At 40.7% G+C, this 16,212-nt stretch overlaps 1 protein-coding gene across 2 annotated transcripts in view; it reads right to left on the minus strand.

Annotated features, from left to right (window-relative positions):
- The window catches only part of ANKFN1 (ankyrin repeat and fibronectin type III domain containing 1), a 451,946-nt gene that overhangs the window by 384,540 nt on the left and 51,194 nt on the right, over positions 1-16,212 (minus strand). Inside the window, exon 1 of one of the 2 annotated variants that reach the window (XM_035301146.3) lies at positions 8,042-8,166. The exons of the other annotated variant lie outside the window; for it this stretch is intronic. The gene's annotated coding sequence lies outside the window, so the exon portion shown is untranslated. Of the gene's footprint in view, positions 1-8,041; positions 8,167-16,212 lie in introns of those variants that run through there. 2 annotated transcript variants of the gene reach the window in all.

Raw genomic sequence — 16,212 nt, forward strand, 5'->3', positions numbered from 1 at the left:
TTTTTTTTTTCCTGGCTTCAGGAGCATTACAAGCTCTTGGTTTTCCTCTTACTTGGTTGTTTCTTGACTGCCTTGTCTTTCTTTATCTTGCCTTTAAATGTCAAAGTTCCTCAAGGTCTAGTCCTAGGTCTTCTCAAATCATTTTTTACCCTTCCTCTAGGCAACTGTGCCCATGATTTCAATGATCTTTGGGACTCTGAAATTTATACATTGAGCAGATCTCTGTTCTAAATTCCAAGCCCATATTTCCAACTGTTTATTATATGTCTCACAGATCCCTGAAGATCAACATGTCCAAGATAGAAGTCATGTTTTCTGTCTCATAACCACCTTTCCACTTCCCTAAACCTCCATGCTCCTTAGGAAAACAGCACAACTGTCTTCCTGTTGCCAAAACTAGAAACCTTTTTGTGCATCACTTTCCATATCATGTTAATCCACAGTGCATATTGATTTCATTTCTTAAATATCTTTCAAATCAATAGATTATAAATTCACTATGAACAGAGACAAAGCTCTTTTGCTCATAACAGTCAACTCGGTAAACTACATGATATGCCTAGCAAAGAATGCATGCTTAATAAATATTGTGGACTGACTAAATAGATGAATAAATGATGTACTATGTTCACTTCTTAATATCCCCTATGGTTCCCCCGGTATAAGTTTTCATTATCTCTCATCTGGACTACCTATCTCAGAGGATTGCTGGGAAGATTGATTGTATGCTAATATATGTAACATACCTGAGCAATGACTGGAATATCATAAGTCCTTAATAAATTCTGTGTAGCATCAATAGCAGCAGTCATTGCAGCAGCAGCAATATTAGTCAGGAACTAATAGGGTCCTAAGTAAACATCACAGAATCTAAGATATAAGTATAAATGTACCTGCTTGCTTTTATGACAAAGATATGTCTATGCAAATAAGGTATTCCAAAAAAGGATTTGAAAGTCAAAAGACTGTGGAAAAATGAAAACCTTCCTTCTTTGCTGGTGGAAATGTGGTATGTTGTGGCTGCTTTTGAGAGAAGTTTAGAAATCAGGTCCTCAAAGAGTTAAATATAGAGTTACCATATGATCTAGAGATTCCCCTTGTAGATGTATATTCAAGAGAAATGAAAACATATGACCTTGCAAACTTGTGCTTGAAGGTACATGTAATATATCCATGTATTGGAGTATTATTTTACAATAAAAAGGAAGGAAATACTGAAATATGCAATAATATGAATGACCCTGAAAACATCATACCAAATGAAAGAAGCTAGTCACAAAAGACAACATACTGTATGATTCTATTATAAGAAATGTGCAGAATGGGCAAACCTATAAAATCAGAAGGTCAATGAGTCTGGTAGCCAGGCCTGGAGAATTGGCAGAAATGGAGAGTGACTGCTAATAGGTACTAGGTTTCTTTTCGGGGTTATGAAAATTCTCTAAAATGGATTGTGGTGATGGTTGCATAACTTCATGAATATATTAAAAACCATTGAATAGAACACTTTAAATGGGTAATTTTGTATGGCATGTAAAATATAGCTTAAAAAAAACCTTACAGAACAACAGAAAAAGGGAAGAGTCTGAGAAAATTGCTCTCTTAGGATACTATTTGTCTTTGCCTATTCCTTTTCCAGTTTCATCTTGGCTGTCTCCTGTGTAATCGGTAGATCATGAGAAAGAAAAGAAAGTCTAACTTTCAAGTAAATCAACATCTGAAGCCTTCTCAAGACGAATTTCTTGCTCAGTAAAAACTTTTCTAGAAGATAATTAGATTTTGCAAATGCCTTGGGTAGGGTTTTTGTGGCCCATCCCATTCAGAGGGAAAACTTAGTGGCATTTATTTAAGTACTTTTACAGTCCAATGATGACTACTATGAGCTCACAATCTATCTTCTACTAATTTTTGTCCATTAGATAAGAATAGTCTCCTAATGATGCATCTAAAATCAAGTGTCCTTTGTGATATTACTGAATGAAAGTCAATCAGTTCATTCCTTGTCACTACATGTATTCATAGAAAATTCAACAAATAGTTATTGAGGGAACATTATGTGCTTGGTCCCACTTGAGGGTCTGGGGACATGGTGATAAAAAAGATTGACAGTAGTCCAATCCTTATGGATTCAATAAAGGCATACATTTATAATATAATACCATGGAGTTCTAGGAATTCTGAAGAAAAGAATGAAGAAAATAAGGCAAGAGCAGGAAATATTTTAGATAAAGTGGTCAAGATGGAACTGTCTGAGGAGTTAAAAATTTTTAACTTTTTATTGAGGAAAAATGTATATAAGATAATTGATAAATTTTCACAGAATGAGCACACATGTGTAACTAACTCCCAGATCAAAACAATAGAATACAACCAGCATTCCGAAAGCCACCTTCATGCTCCCTGCAGTCACCATCCCCTAGAAAGGTAACCGTGACTTCTGTCATGAGAAAATCACATTTCAACTTAATGCAATCTATTTTGTCTTAACTTGCCTTCTGTCTTAGTCTGTTTGTGTTGCTATAAAGAAATACCTGAGACTGGGTAATTTATAAAGAAAAGAGGTTTATTTGGCTCATGGTTCTGCAGGTTGTAAAAAAGCATGGTGCCAACATCTGCTTCTGGTAAAGGCTCAGGATACATCATCTCAAGGTGAAGGGGAGCCAATGAGAAAGGAGAAGAAGAGAGAAAAAGAGGTGCTAGGCTCTTTTCAACAACCAATTTTCATGGGAACTAAGAGTGAGAACTCACTCAGTTTCTTAAGAATAGCATCAAGCCAGCTGTGAGGGGGATCTGTCCCCATAATGCGAATACCTCTCATCAGGCCCCATGTGCAACACTGGGGATCAGATTTCAACATGAGACTTGAAAGGGCCAAACAAACCATACGCACACTATACCACCTTTCATTTATCCACTGGGTTGTAAATCCTTTGAGTGTAAAAAAGTACATCCTGTTTATAGTCATCCAGTATTTGCTATATAAGGCCCTGTTGTCTGGAAGGCACTGAATGCCACAAAAAATAAAATACAGTTAAGTTTAAGAAGGTTGAAAAAGAGGATGCTCAGTTCTACCTGGAGAGGTGGCCAGAAAATGTCAGGAAAGACTTTGGAGAGGTGGTGATGTTTCAACTGAGTTACGAAAGATTTCCATTACCCATATTGGTCACTGCAGTGCTCTATGCACAAAATAGTTAATGCATATTTGGGAAATGGAACATTCAATGTTGTCCTCTAAAATGCAGTAGGATAGGTAGTAGGGAAGGAGTTAGAGAGCCCTTGACTGTGCACCTTTGACTCATACCTTACCATTCCCCTGTGGGACCAGGATCTCAAGAGAACCACAACTCTTCTCACCAGAGCTAAGAAAACTGGGAGTCCTGTGACTTCTAGCCACAATGATAATTCAGTCATTTGAAATTATCCTTTCTCCTGTATCCTGGAGCATTTTCTTCCCAGACATTTTAGTATAAGGTCCTTTTGCTATAAAGTGGACCAAACCAAAGGAGAGGTATATATAAGCTTCAGGAGAATGAGTCTTCAGATGATCTCTCATTATTTTTCAATTAAATTTTATTTTAAAATCATAGAAGGAATAAACTTTTCAAACTCAGCAGTCTTCCTCATGGTTATAACTGTTTTGTTTGCCATGAATCCTTCAGTTTACATGTATAGATTATTAAAATACACAATTTTGTTGTGTGAGAGTGTGAATTTTATATGATTGGTATACACTGGATGTGGTGTCCCCAACTTGCTTCTTCTCTGTGTTCTGTTTTGAAGAATTTGGCATGTCAGTACTTATAGATCTGCCTCATTCACTTTAACATCTGCTTACTATCCCATTTCATGGATAACATGCTGAAGTCCCTGCAATTGTTCATCAATACAACCAGTGTCGCAGCAGACAACCTTGATTGCGGCCCTTCAAATACAAATCACAGTGATTCTCCAAGGTAATGACAAGGAGAGGAATTGCTGAGACAAATGGCACAACACATTTGTATTGAAATTTTAATAGAACTATATTAGCTTTTTATTGCTGCTGTAATAAACTACCACAAACTTAGTGGCTTAAAACAATCCAAAACCTATTATCTTGGAAGTCTGACATGGTTCTCACTGCACTAAAAGCAAGGTGTTGCTACAGCTACACTTCTTTCTGGAGGCTTTAGGGGAGAATCTGCTTCCTTGGCTTTTTCAGCTTCTGGGATGTACATACTCCTTGGTTCATGTCTCCTTCCTCCATCTTCAAAGCCAGCAATGGCAGCTTGAGTCTTCAAAGCACACTGGCCTTGCTGTGCCATTATTTCTCCTACTCTGACTTTGATTCTTCTGCCTCCCTCTTTCACTTTTAAGGACCCTTGAGATTACATTGGCTTTCACTGGATAATATAGGATATTCTCTCTATTTTAAGGTCAGCTGATTAGCAATTTTAATTCTATCTGTAAACTTAATTCTCCTTTGCCATGTGACCTAGTGCATTCACAGGCTTTCGGGATTAAGACATGAATATTTTTGGGGTAGGAGCATTATTCTGCCAAAAGCTGTCCAAAGTGCTTTCCAAATGTGTGTATTAATTTCTCACCCCTCACACTATGTGTGAGAGTATCTATTTTCTTATACTCTCACCAGCACTTGATGTTATGCTATAAAATATTTGCCAATCTGGCTGATGAGAAATGAACTGCTCCTAGTCCATTATGCGCACTCAAAAATCCTTTTTGATTGCATAAACTATGGACTAGTGTCTTGTTTTCCCTAATTACTTGCAAAGTTGAGCATCTTTTCACATGTGTGTTAGCCATTTGTACTTCCTGTTCTGTGAATTATCTGGCCTTCACTTTATCCCATTTGTCTCTGGAGGTGTCATTTCTTTATTGATGTGCAAGTTTTCTTAAACTGGTTATTTTTTCTAAAAGCTGTCATCCAAAATCAGAAACAAGAATTTAAAAGGTGCTTTTGCAGACTCATTCTTCATTCTATTTTTCTCAGTTTAACTGAAAGGTAAAGAATAATGCAGAAAATACGAATATGGAGGAAACATGGACTTGCAGTTGGAGACACAGATCCCAGTTTTGGTTCTCTTGCTTGGGTAGCTGTATGATCTTAGGTAAAGTCACTTCTCTGTGAGTCTTGGTTTCTCATCCATATGGTGAAATTTTTGTATTCCATGGCCTCTACGATCCCCTCCTGTTCTGATATCCAACCAGTTTGTAATTAGAAGATAATTAATCATTTCCCTCTGGCTAACTGGACTCTCCTCTCCAGAGGATCAATGAATTTCCCTGCTCAATTGCCACATAGACACTGCTCAAAGACTATTTCTCCTCGTGGGTGTATGACTGTCTGTTTGACTTATAGTAACAATAGTCATAGTAGCTATTAAGTTTACTGTTATTGTGGCTAACATTTATAGAGCCCAGCATTTATTTTTCAGGCACTGTGCCAAAGATTAGATATGTACTGTCTCATTACAACAGTTCTGTGGAAAAGGCAACATTAGAGTTTCCAGATGAAAGTGCTGAGATACACAGAAGCTGTGGAACTTGTCCATGGTCCCACAGTACATGTCTGGATATTCAATCAAAGCTTGTATAGTCTGACCCCACCAGTTTGTTTTCTACACAGCATGCAACAGGCTAAATAGAGCCCTTTCCATGCTTTTATCTTGCTAAGTTTTAACATAATTAGTACTGCCTCATTAAAGAAGCCAGCCTGGGGCTGCTTTTCATTGTGCATACAGTTCTGAGCTTAAATGATCTTGTTTTCTTTCATTTTGTGGGTTCGGTACAGTTCTCAATGACTGTATGTTGCTTCATCTGAAGGTTTATTACACACAAAAAAAATAAAGATGAGGCTAGGTCTACCTCACTCCCAACCAGCGGAAATGCAGCAGAAATCAGCGATGGTGTGGTGATTTTCTACCCACCAGGGTGGCATAAATGAAATGATGAATAATATCTAGCAGGGGTGAAGGCATGGCAAAAAGGGCACCATCACACAGTGCAAATTAGCAGAGTACTTTCAGAAGGTCACACGATAGTGCCTTTGACGATATCAAAGTTTAAGTTGCAAATATAGTTTGGCTCAGTTAATTGCTCTTTGGGAAATTCATTCTACAGAAATACTACATCATACAGAAATGCTATAGAAGTACAAACACATATACACATCAATTACATACAAACCCACCCAGACACATATACATGCATGTGTATATACATCTGATACATATCTGCTGTTGTCAAGAAATGGAAACTATCTAAACTCTAACAATAGAAGAAAAGTGAAATAAACCAGGGAAATCTACAGAATGGAACACTATACAATAGTTTTAAAGAAATTAGGATATATCTGCACATACGGGCATAGATCTCCATAACTTAAGTGGAAAAAAGCTTGTTGCAGACCTAAATATATAGTGTGATTCTATTTAAAAGTTTAAGATAATCCAGCCCCATGTGAATTGGTTTTTATATATAATCTCTGTGTGTGTTCCTGTTCATTTTTAGAAAATGTTATCCAGTCAATGGTGGTTATATCTAGAGAGGGAAGGGAATAGGTTTGGCTTGGGTACACGGGCTAAAAAGAGAATTTCACTTTTTACTGTTTATACATCTGTTCTGCTTGGCTATTTTACAATCAAGTATTACTTTAGCAATTAAAAATCAAAAATACTAGAAGAAAGAAAAGACCAGTGGCTGGATAAAATTGATTTTAGTTGTAACCAGACTAGATTCTCACATTAATGACTCATAAACAGTAAATCAGATTAAAGTAGCAACCACAGCTAAACTTCTGTCTTCACCATTCTGGAGGGAGGCCATCCTTTCGTAAGTCAACTCCCTCAGGAATGATATTAGAATGGTTTTTAGCCATGAACAAGCTCTGGAATTATACAATGCATAACTCTTCCTGGATTGCTAAAAATGACTTTTTGCTCTAATAAAAGACTGCATCATAATAGCAATGGTCCTAAATGTGTGAATATTTTACATATCACTATAACAATTTTTTGTCAATAAAGACTTGCATGAACAAATTTAATATATAAGGCGAAGATAATTTCATCTGTACTTAGCCCCTTATGAAATTCAGCCATACACTTAAGTAAAAATACATAGCCCAGGCAACTCTTTATTCAGAGCATAGATTTCTCCCTCAGATTACCATTTTTATCCCTGGTTCAGCAGTTGTGCCACCGGAATAGCAGCCATTCTACTCCTTATGATTTCAAGTGCTCTTCTGAGTTAATGGAATAAACTCAATGAGTTATGCCACCAGCGTTTGGTCATCCTTTTTTTTTTTTTTTTTAAAAATGTACTTTATAATTATGTTAGCTAGTTACCTAATAATTTTAGCATTAATTATCAGACTTTTTCTTTCTGACCAACACCATCAATTTTCATTTTTACATACCCAAAACAGGTAATTTAACAAATTTAGAACTATAGAAGATATAAGCTAAAATGTTTATTTTGGGGGTTTGCTTGTACGTTCTAGTTTTATTCCAGCATACATTTGTATCAAGGGATTTGTTCCTTCCTAGTAATCCAGTTTTACTACAGCAAATCTTTTTTTTTTTGCTACGTATGAGAAATTTTGCCTTAAACATTTACTTGTATTACTTTTAGGTATGGCATACATGGCCTCAGCAAAAAGCAATATGATCATATTTCAAAGAGAGAAAGAGACTCACAGGCAGAGAGTAAGTGGCATTTGAGCAAATCTGGTTGATGTGTGCCAGGAAAAAAGCAATGAGCAGCCCACTGATCTCTGTAGACCAGGGTTCAGTTAACCAGAGAGAAAGTGATTACTCCTTTCTGGAGGTAGAGGTGAGCATGTGGGTGGGAATGGGCCCCAAGCCAGTGGGACAGATATTTGAATTCCCTCCAAGTTAAAGGAAGGAAGAAAATGGATTCCCTTTTTCTTTGAAAGTTTGAAAGGCCACCCGCCAGGCTACTAAGGGGACGGGGGAGTGGGCCAGATGAATGAGACCAAGAGCTACCCCTAAAACCTGAGAAAGAAGGGCAGACTTACCACCTGGGGCTCTGAAATGGCCTGTCAGTGCTCCCAGCCTTCAGGCTGTTCCCCTGGGTTCCAGCTTGAGGCTGCCCAGCCAGCTTTGTTTAGAGACTCTTCACCATGGTTTCCAACCAGGAACTGGGAGCTCCGTGCAAACACGGCTACTGTAGTGGCATGCCAGGGTGACGCTCTTGGTCACTGTGTGTGCAGGTGGCATACCTTCTCCTAGGAGTATCCTCAAGGCGGTAAGGGACCTGACATTTTAGGTTAGGACTTCCCCACTTTCCTTTCCTGAAAAATGTATTGTTAGGGTGAGTACATTGTTACCTGCAGCATGGTTTAAAGAAAGGAGTTCAAAGCAGGTATCAGAAGACCCAGAGTTTAGTTTTGGCCTTCATCGATTCATTCACTTTGCCTTCATTCATTCATTCAATCTATATTTACTGAGTGCCTATAATATTCCAGGTGAAAAGTCACAAGGTAATAACATGAGCAAAAGAGAATAAGTCACGATGGATTTGGAAACCAGTAGGGGAGACAGAAGCCAATCAGCTAATCCCACAAGTAAATATATAATTACAAATTGGGATGTGTGATGAAGGAAAGGCTTCAGGACTATGAACATTTATTAGAGTGAGGGTGGAGGAAGTAATATCTAGCCTGAGACAGGCAGGAGTGCTTTTCTGAAAGTGAACAAATCAGTAAGAATTAACTAGATAAATGGAATGGGAGCATTCTAGGCAGGAGAAATGAAAGACCCTGAGGTAGGAAAGATGGTATGTATGGTGTGTTTAGAGAAGAAGGCTTGAGTGGCTAGAACACAAGAGTAAGAAGAAAGTTAGCTTAAAGTGAGGCTGGACTGCTTCCAGCTAGGGCTCAGCCAGATTCTTTGTTGATGCTGTTGTTGTTAAATAATAACAGGAATCTTCAATTGGCCAACAATATTGGTTAATAAGAGCAGTCTCTGCAATCAGGCATCACAAACTAACCAACCGCTCCTGGCCTTTAGATAAAAGAAAACCCTAACGAGTGAGGTGCGAATTCTATGTCCCTACAAAGGAGCTGTTGACAGAGCCAGTTTGACCCATAGCTCTTCCTTCTTCCCAGCCTGGACAGCCCTGCATTGTATTCTATCAACAGTTCCCAAGTAGTGAACTTTTCTTAGTAGCCTGGCACTGTGTTAAACACATCACATGCAGTATTTCATTTAATCCTCTCAGCAGCCCTAGATGGTTGTTTATTAGAACCGTTGACTGGTATTCCGGCTCTCCCGCTTCCTGATTTCCGATAATACTGTACTTCCTACCTCCTCGAAGTTAGGGTTGGCCAAGTGGCCAACTCAGTCAATCCAAAGTGAGGAAAAGTGAGTATGCCATTTTCATGTGGAAGCATTTCATTGCCAGTGTTCCATTCACCCTTTCCTTTTTTCAGCCATTCTGATCATGAGAGTGCATGTGTAGATCAGGATTCTCAACCAGGGGTGATTTTTGCCTCCCATGGGACATTGGAAATTTCTGCAGATAGTTTGGGTTGTCACCATGGGGCAGCTGGTCGGTAGAGGTCAGAGATGCTGCTAAGCATCCTGCAGTGCACAGGACGTCCCTCACAACAAAGAATTATCTGGCCCTGAAATGTTAATAGTGCTGAGGTGTAGGACCACTGGTCTAGATGGAGGCTCCATCAGCCCCTGTCCCTGAGTAACCACAATGGGCAAATCCCTTCTGTTAACCTTGAATGAAAAATAAACCTTGGTTGTACCGAGCCACTGATAAATGCGAGATGCTTGTTACTCTGGCATAAGCTCATCCCGACTGATAAATACAGCAGTAGATGCAGTGATTATTCCCATTTTATAAACCAAGAATCTGAGACTCAGAGATGTCAAGTAAGTTGCCTAAGACCACACAGCTAGGCAGAGCTGAGACTTTTACCCAGATCATCTAAACTTTAAAGCCTATTTGCTAACCATGCTATTAATGATTAATCAAATGTTAGTCATTCAGGATACTGTTCACAGACCTCAGGGGAGAATGGTCTTAACCAAGAGCCACTGGGAAGAAGGTGACTGACAAAATTGCTCCTATTTGTCTGATACCTGTTTGCTGAAAGATTTCAGAAAGATGTTGAAAAACAGGTTTAGCTTATAAAGCAAGATAGTATCTCAACATTATAATATTTTGCTTTTGTTTCCCACATTTCCTTGTACATACAAAATAAAAAAAAACTCCTTCCTAGTCCTAATTCCAGGACTTTGGAGATATCCCATTACCTCCAGAAAAATTAGGATTGTTAGGTGTTGTTCGTTGACCTGAACTCTGGAGTTTGGGTTTGAATGTCAGTTCTGCCCTGTGCTAGCTGTGTTATATTGGTTAAGTTACTTAACCTCCCCATGACTCAGTTTCCTTATTTGTAAAATCAGATGGAGGTAGCAATAGTCCTATTCTCATGGGGTTGTCAGGGGAATTTGAATATCTAATATCTGCAGTGGTTATTGCATAGCAAGTGTGTTATAAGCATTTGTTAAACATATGAAGTTTCTGGTGAAGGAATAAAATGAGAAGAGTCAAAAGAAGAAAAGCTCTAGTTGCCATCTAAGATGACTCAGTGCATATGCATGTAATTAAAGTGCTAAGGGAGGCCTGGACAGTGGCTCACGCCTGTAATCCCAGCACTTTGGGAGGCCAAGGTGGCCAGATCATGAGGTCAAGAGATTAAGACCATCCTGGCAACATGGTGAAACATCATCTCTACTAAAAATACAAAAATTAGCCAGGAGTGGTGGTGTGTGCCTGTAATCCCAGCTACTCGGGAGGCTGAGGCAGAAGAGTCACTTGAACCTGGGAGGCAGAGGTTGCAGTGAGCTGAGATTGCCAGCACTCCAGCCTGGCAAAATAGCAAGACTCTGTCTCAAAAAAAAAAAAAAAATTAGCTGGGTGTGGTGGCGCATGCTTATGGTCTCAGTTACTCAGGGGGCTGAGGCAGGGGTATCACTTGAACCCAGAAGGCGGAGGTTGTAGTGAGCTGTGTTTGCACCATTGCACTCCAGCCCGATGACAGAGTGAGATCCCATTTTTAAAAAAAAGTGCCATGGGAATGCAGTGATAGTGAATGCATTTGAGGGCAGGAAGTTCAGAGAAAGCTATTCAAAGGAACTACTGCTTGGGTCTTAGGGAAAGAGTAAAGAGTTACCAGGTAGACAGAGGGGAGGGACCAGATGTGAGACTTCCAGAGAAGGTTAACGTGGACTGAGGGAAAAGGTTAAGTTGGGATAACGTGGAGCAATTCCCTGGGATGACTAGCTCAAAGGAATGATAAGAGAGTACACTAGCAGGCTCTTTGGGATCAGGAAATGAAGAATTTTGACTGTATCTTAGTCTCCTGGTAAGCTCCTTAAACACGGCCCCTTAAAAATAAAGAAAACAGAACCAGGCCCTAAAGCTGCGGGAGTGAATAATTGCTCTGACTTCACTCAGATATCACCTTACCTGACCTGTCCTTGTAAAATTCATTGCTATGACTCTCTAAAAATTCACCAGATTAAACAAATGATGGTTTAGCCATTGGCCTCTTTTGGGGAACATGGATGGAGCATTTTGACAAGATCTAAAACCACCAAGCTAGACAGGCAGAATTCCTAGTCCCCATTTACTTCCTAAATTCTTGGGCATCTTGAATCCTCCTTGTGACTTCAGGTAACTCCAGCCCAGTCTTCAAGCTCTGTAGCCCCAGCCCAGCCAGTGCCCAGACTCCTGGGTTCTTTCAGCAACAGAATTGCCCTCTGCCATGGCCTCCGAGATCGGTGGACACCTACAACCACCAAAGTTCATCCAGAAACCCAGGCACTTGATCCCTGACATCAAAGAAATGGAGCACTTCGCCCCTGAAATTATATTATTTTCTTTGGCACAGGGGCTGAGACACATGCAAAATGAAGCTTCCGTGATGCTCTTGGGAACAGCATGAGAATGAAGTAGTATTTCAACTGTAAAAACCTCTCTGTGTGTCTCTCTCCAATAGATGCCTGGGAAAATGCCCACTGCTTCAGTGACCCAAGCTGGCTCCCAATAATAATCATTGTTATACAAAAACATAACCATTTCACTTTATACGTTCTCAAGCGCTCTCCCTTGAGTTTTCTATTTTTCCTCACCAAAATCCAGAGGGAGAAATTGGTAGGACTGGATGGGCTTCAAGATGAGATTTTTGAGGAAAAGCAAATATTATTATTCCCAAGTGAGGATGAGGGAAATACTTCCCAGAAAAGGTAAATACCGGCCAACATGTCATGATTAAATTATGAGAGTTCTGGGATCAGAAATTGGGATTTAAGATTTGTAGCTCAGTCAGGTCTGAGGTCTCTGTTTTATTGGTAAGAGGATCTGAGGTCCATGCTACCTCTGCGCACATGTAACATAAATTACATTTCAGTTTATGTGCTGCTTTCACCACACTCATCACTTAACCTTGTCCTTATGACAACTCTAGAAAAGGGCAGAGCTGGTATGATCAGCCGCCGATTTACAAAGGGACAAAAAGGGTGGCTGGGGCAGAGCTTATTGGAGCCCAGGTTTTAGAAGCACACCTGGTTGGAGTCCTGGCTATGTGACCCTGGGCAACAGAAGTCATCCGTAAAACGGGGACAAGCAACATTGCAGGGTTGCTTTAATGAATACATTTTATAATATTTATAAATTCTTAGCTCTATGTTGGGCACAGAATAAATACTCAGTGGATGACAGAGAGTATTGACATTATTATTACTAAAGTCTAAATCAAGGTTTCTCAACTTCTGCACTACTGACATGTAGGGCCAGATCATTCTTTGTTGTAGGGGCTGTCATGTAGGTAGTAGGACATTTAGCAGCATCCCTTGCCTTTACCTCCTAGATGCCAGTAATACCAACACTATCCTCTTACCACCCCCATTGGGACAATCAGAAATGTCTCCAGAAATTTCCAAATGTCTCCTGGGGTGGGGGGCAAAATTATGTCTGGGTGAGAACCACTGGTCTAAGGCTTTCTGACTCAGTTCAGTGTGATATAACACACACACACACACACACACACACACTCTCTCTCTCTCTCTCTCTCTCTCACACACACACACACACAACCACAAAAACTCCAAAATTAACTGAACAACAACAACAACAAATAAACCCTAAGAAGGAAACAGAAAGAGAAAAATGAATACATGGAAGGAAGAAAGGGCGAAAGGAAGGGAAGGAAGTAGGGAGGGAGGGAAGGAAGAAGAGAAGAAAGAAAAATTAAGAGAGAAAAAAGATACAAAGGAAGGATGGAAGGAAGGGAGGGAGCGAGAGAGAAAGGGAACAATTTCATTCAAAGGCACTGAATTCTTCCATAAACCTGAGTACTTCACATGTGTGCCGTGTGCAGGGGTGGCCGGCAGACACCCGCGATCAAGTGCATGTCTTTCTGGATCATTCTTTGTGTTTCACCTTGTCCTCTGCCAGTCCTCTCAGCCCACACAGATTGTGTTCCGTACAGAACCATTCACTCATCAATCCCTCCAAGTCCATGCTCCTTGACTATGGTTTCCACTGCCTGAAGAGGGTCTTCACATTTGGTGCTCCTGGTGAAAGCCTAGTCCTTCTTAAAGATGCTAACCACGTTCACCTCTCGCTGTGAGACCTTCTCACCCATTCCCACCCAGGCAAAGTTGCTGCGTATTTCCCTCTGTAGAGCCATTACATGCTCTACTCTTAAACTGTTTGTCATTCTCAATTAAAAATGACTAATTTCCAGATTTTTCTTCCCCACAAAACTATGAAATGCCTGGGAGCAATGATCACCTCTCACTCATCTTTGATTCCCAATACGTGGCCCCTGGCTAAAGGAGGCTTTGCAAGGCACATCTGAATGGGTGAGTTCTTGAATGTAGTTGTCCTGTGACCCTCTCCTCAAGGACTGTAGAATCCGGAGACACCGTTGTGCGAAGATTCACAATACTACCTGTCTCCTTTCTGTCACCTATTCTCTTCTCAAACACTACTCAAACAATTACAGCCAGGAAGCAGAGCAGAAGCACAGGGCTCTGCCAAGGGGAAACCTGGACAGGACAGCACCTGCTATCTGTCTTGTATTTGTCATGTAAATCACCTGAGCCTCCGTGACTACTACCGTGGACACTGGGGCAGGGACCAGGGGAAGGGCTAGCTCTGGGAACCTCTAGCCAGCAACCTCTCCCACCCTGATATCCACAGGGGACTATGCTTCTTTATTTTGAAGGTTGAATAAAGGGTGGCACAGCAGTAAGTGTGCTGAACTGAGTGTCAGAAAACCCTGATGGGACCTAGGATGATTAACTTTCTCTGTGACTTTGGTCAAGTCAGCTCCTCTCTCTGGATCTCGGCATTCTCATCGATGAAATGAGGAGCTTGCATTTGACAAGTGTTTTGCAAATTGAGAGTTGTGATCCATCAAGGCGTCTAAAACCATTGTTTTAAAAATGAAATAGATGACTGGGCATGGTGGCTTACCCTGTAATCCCAGTACTTTGGGAGGCCGAGGCAGGTGGATCACGAGGTCAGGAGACCGAGACCATCCTGGCCAACATGGTGAAACCGCATCTCTATTAAAATACAAAAAATTAGCCAGGTAGGGTGTGCCTATAGTCCCAGCTACTGGAGAGGCTGAGGCAGGGGAATCATGTGAACCTGGGAGGTGGAGGATACAGTGAGCCTAGATCATGCTACTGCATGCCACCTTGGTGACAGAGCAAGACTCCATCTCAAAAAAAAAAAAAAAATGAAATAGACTGCAAAAAAAAATATTGAAATGCCTTGTGCTTTGCATAGGCAAGTATATTTTTGAAAATTGTTGTTTCTCAGGTGACTGGATGTGTATACAATCTACATATTAAAATGGGTTGCAATAAACTTTAAATGACATCAGGTCATATGATTTCTAAATTTCCTTTCAACCCCAGTTTTTTAATTCCATGAATGAGCCAGGAAGAAGACAGAGGGACATCCTCAGAACCAGAACCAGAGGATATCAATGACTTGCTTTGCTCATAGCCCTGTGTCATACTGGAGCCACATCAGAGAATATTTATAATTGATGGGGGTGCCACAAACAGCCAGTCTATTTCCTTTGCCAAGAATATCCCTCCTTTCCACCCCAGTCTCACTCTGATGGCTTGTGTACCTGGGAAGTCCCATGGATCCTTGAAGACCTAGTTCAAAAATCACTTTGTCAATTTCCCTGTAGCCCCAGGCAGAATGAAATGCTTCTTCCTGGATGGGCCCTGCAACTCTGTACATAACCCTCCACCAGCACTTCTTGTTTTATTTGAGGCAGCTGTTTATGGCTGCTTCCCCCTGTGGACTGGGAACTCTGGGAGCAGGATCTGTTTATTTCATTTCCTTATCATCAGCCTGAGACACAGCCTTGATTATGCTGGTTGAATGAAATTGAATTTTCTTTTCATAAGATCCTACATCTGCCAGGCAGTCCAGGAAAAGAAATCATTTTTATCTCTTGGAAGAACCAGACACCCAGTGGCACTCGATGGAGCACTGTTGCCCAACCCTCTGCAAGCCCTTGGGCTATTGCTGGCAAGGACAAGCCACTGCTCAAACTCCCACGTGATGCATGCCACTCTCCAGTCCTCCTCCAGCAGAGGTTCTCCAGAAGAAGCTGCTGTGTTCCACTTTCCTGCAGTGCCTTTGGCTTTGGCCTTTTCCAGACTTGATAACGAGAGGCTGCCACTGAGGGCACCTGTGTCTTCCATCCTGTGCCTTTGATCCTGCTCATCTTTGCTCCTCTTGCTCTGCCAGGGATGCAGCCTGGAGAACTCAGGGTGGAGAATTCCAGGCAGGATACATAGCATGGCAGATTGAGATTCTTTTTCAAGTCACTCATGACCTGAATTGCATTACTCTCTCCTTCAGTGTTAATTGACTTTTCAAAGGTGACTGCAGTTAGCATTTTTGCTCATTTTATAGATATTCAGATGCACACAGACCCCAGGATCATCAAGGTAGCAGCTCTGTTAAATGTCCCTCTGCGTTAACTACCAAATGGCAGATGCTCATTTACATAGTTTGCTGCATACCATGTTTATGCAATATTTAGTTCTCAAACATCCATGTTTCTCAGAGCTTTGATTCCCCGCCGCAGACACAATTCTCTCCTTAGAACTTCCAACATTGTAACCTGTG

This window comes from Callithrix jacchus, chromosome 5 (assembly GCF_049354715.1).
Source record: "Callithrix jacchus isolate 240 chromosome 5, calJac240_pri, whole genome shotgun sequence".
NCBI lineage: Eukaryota > Metazoa > Chordata > Mammalia > Primates > Cebidae > Callithrix > Callithrix jacchus.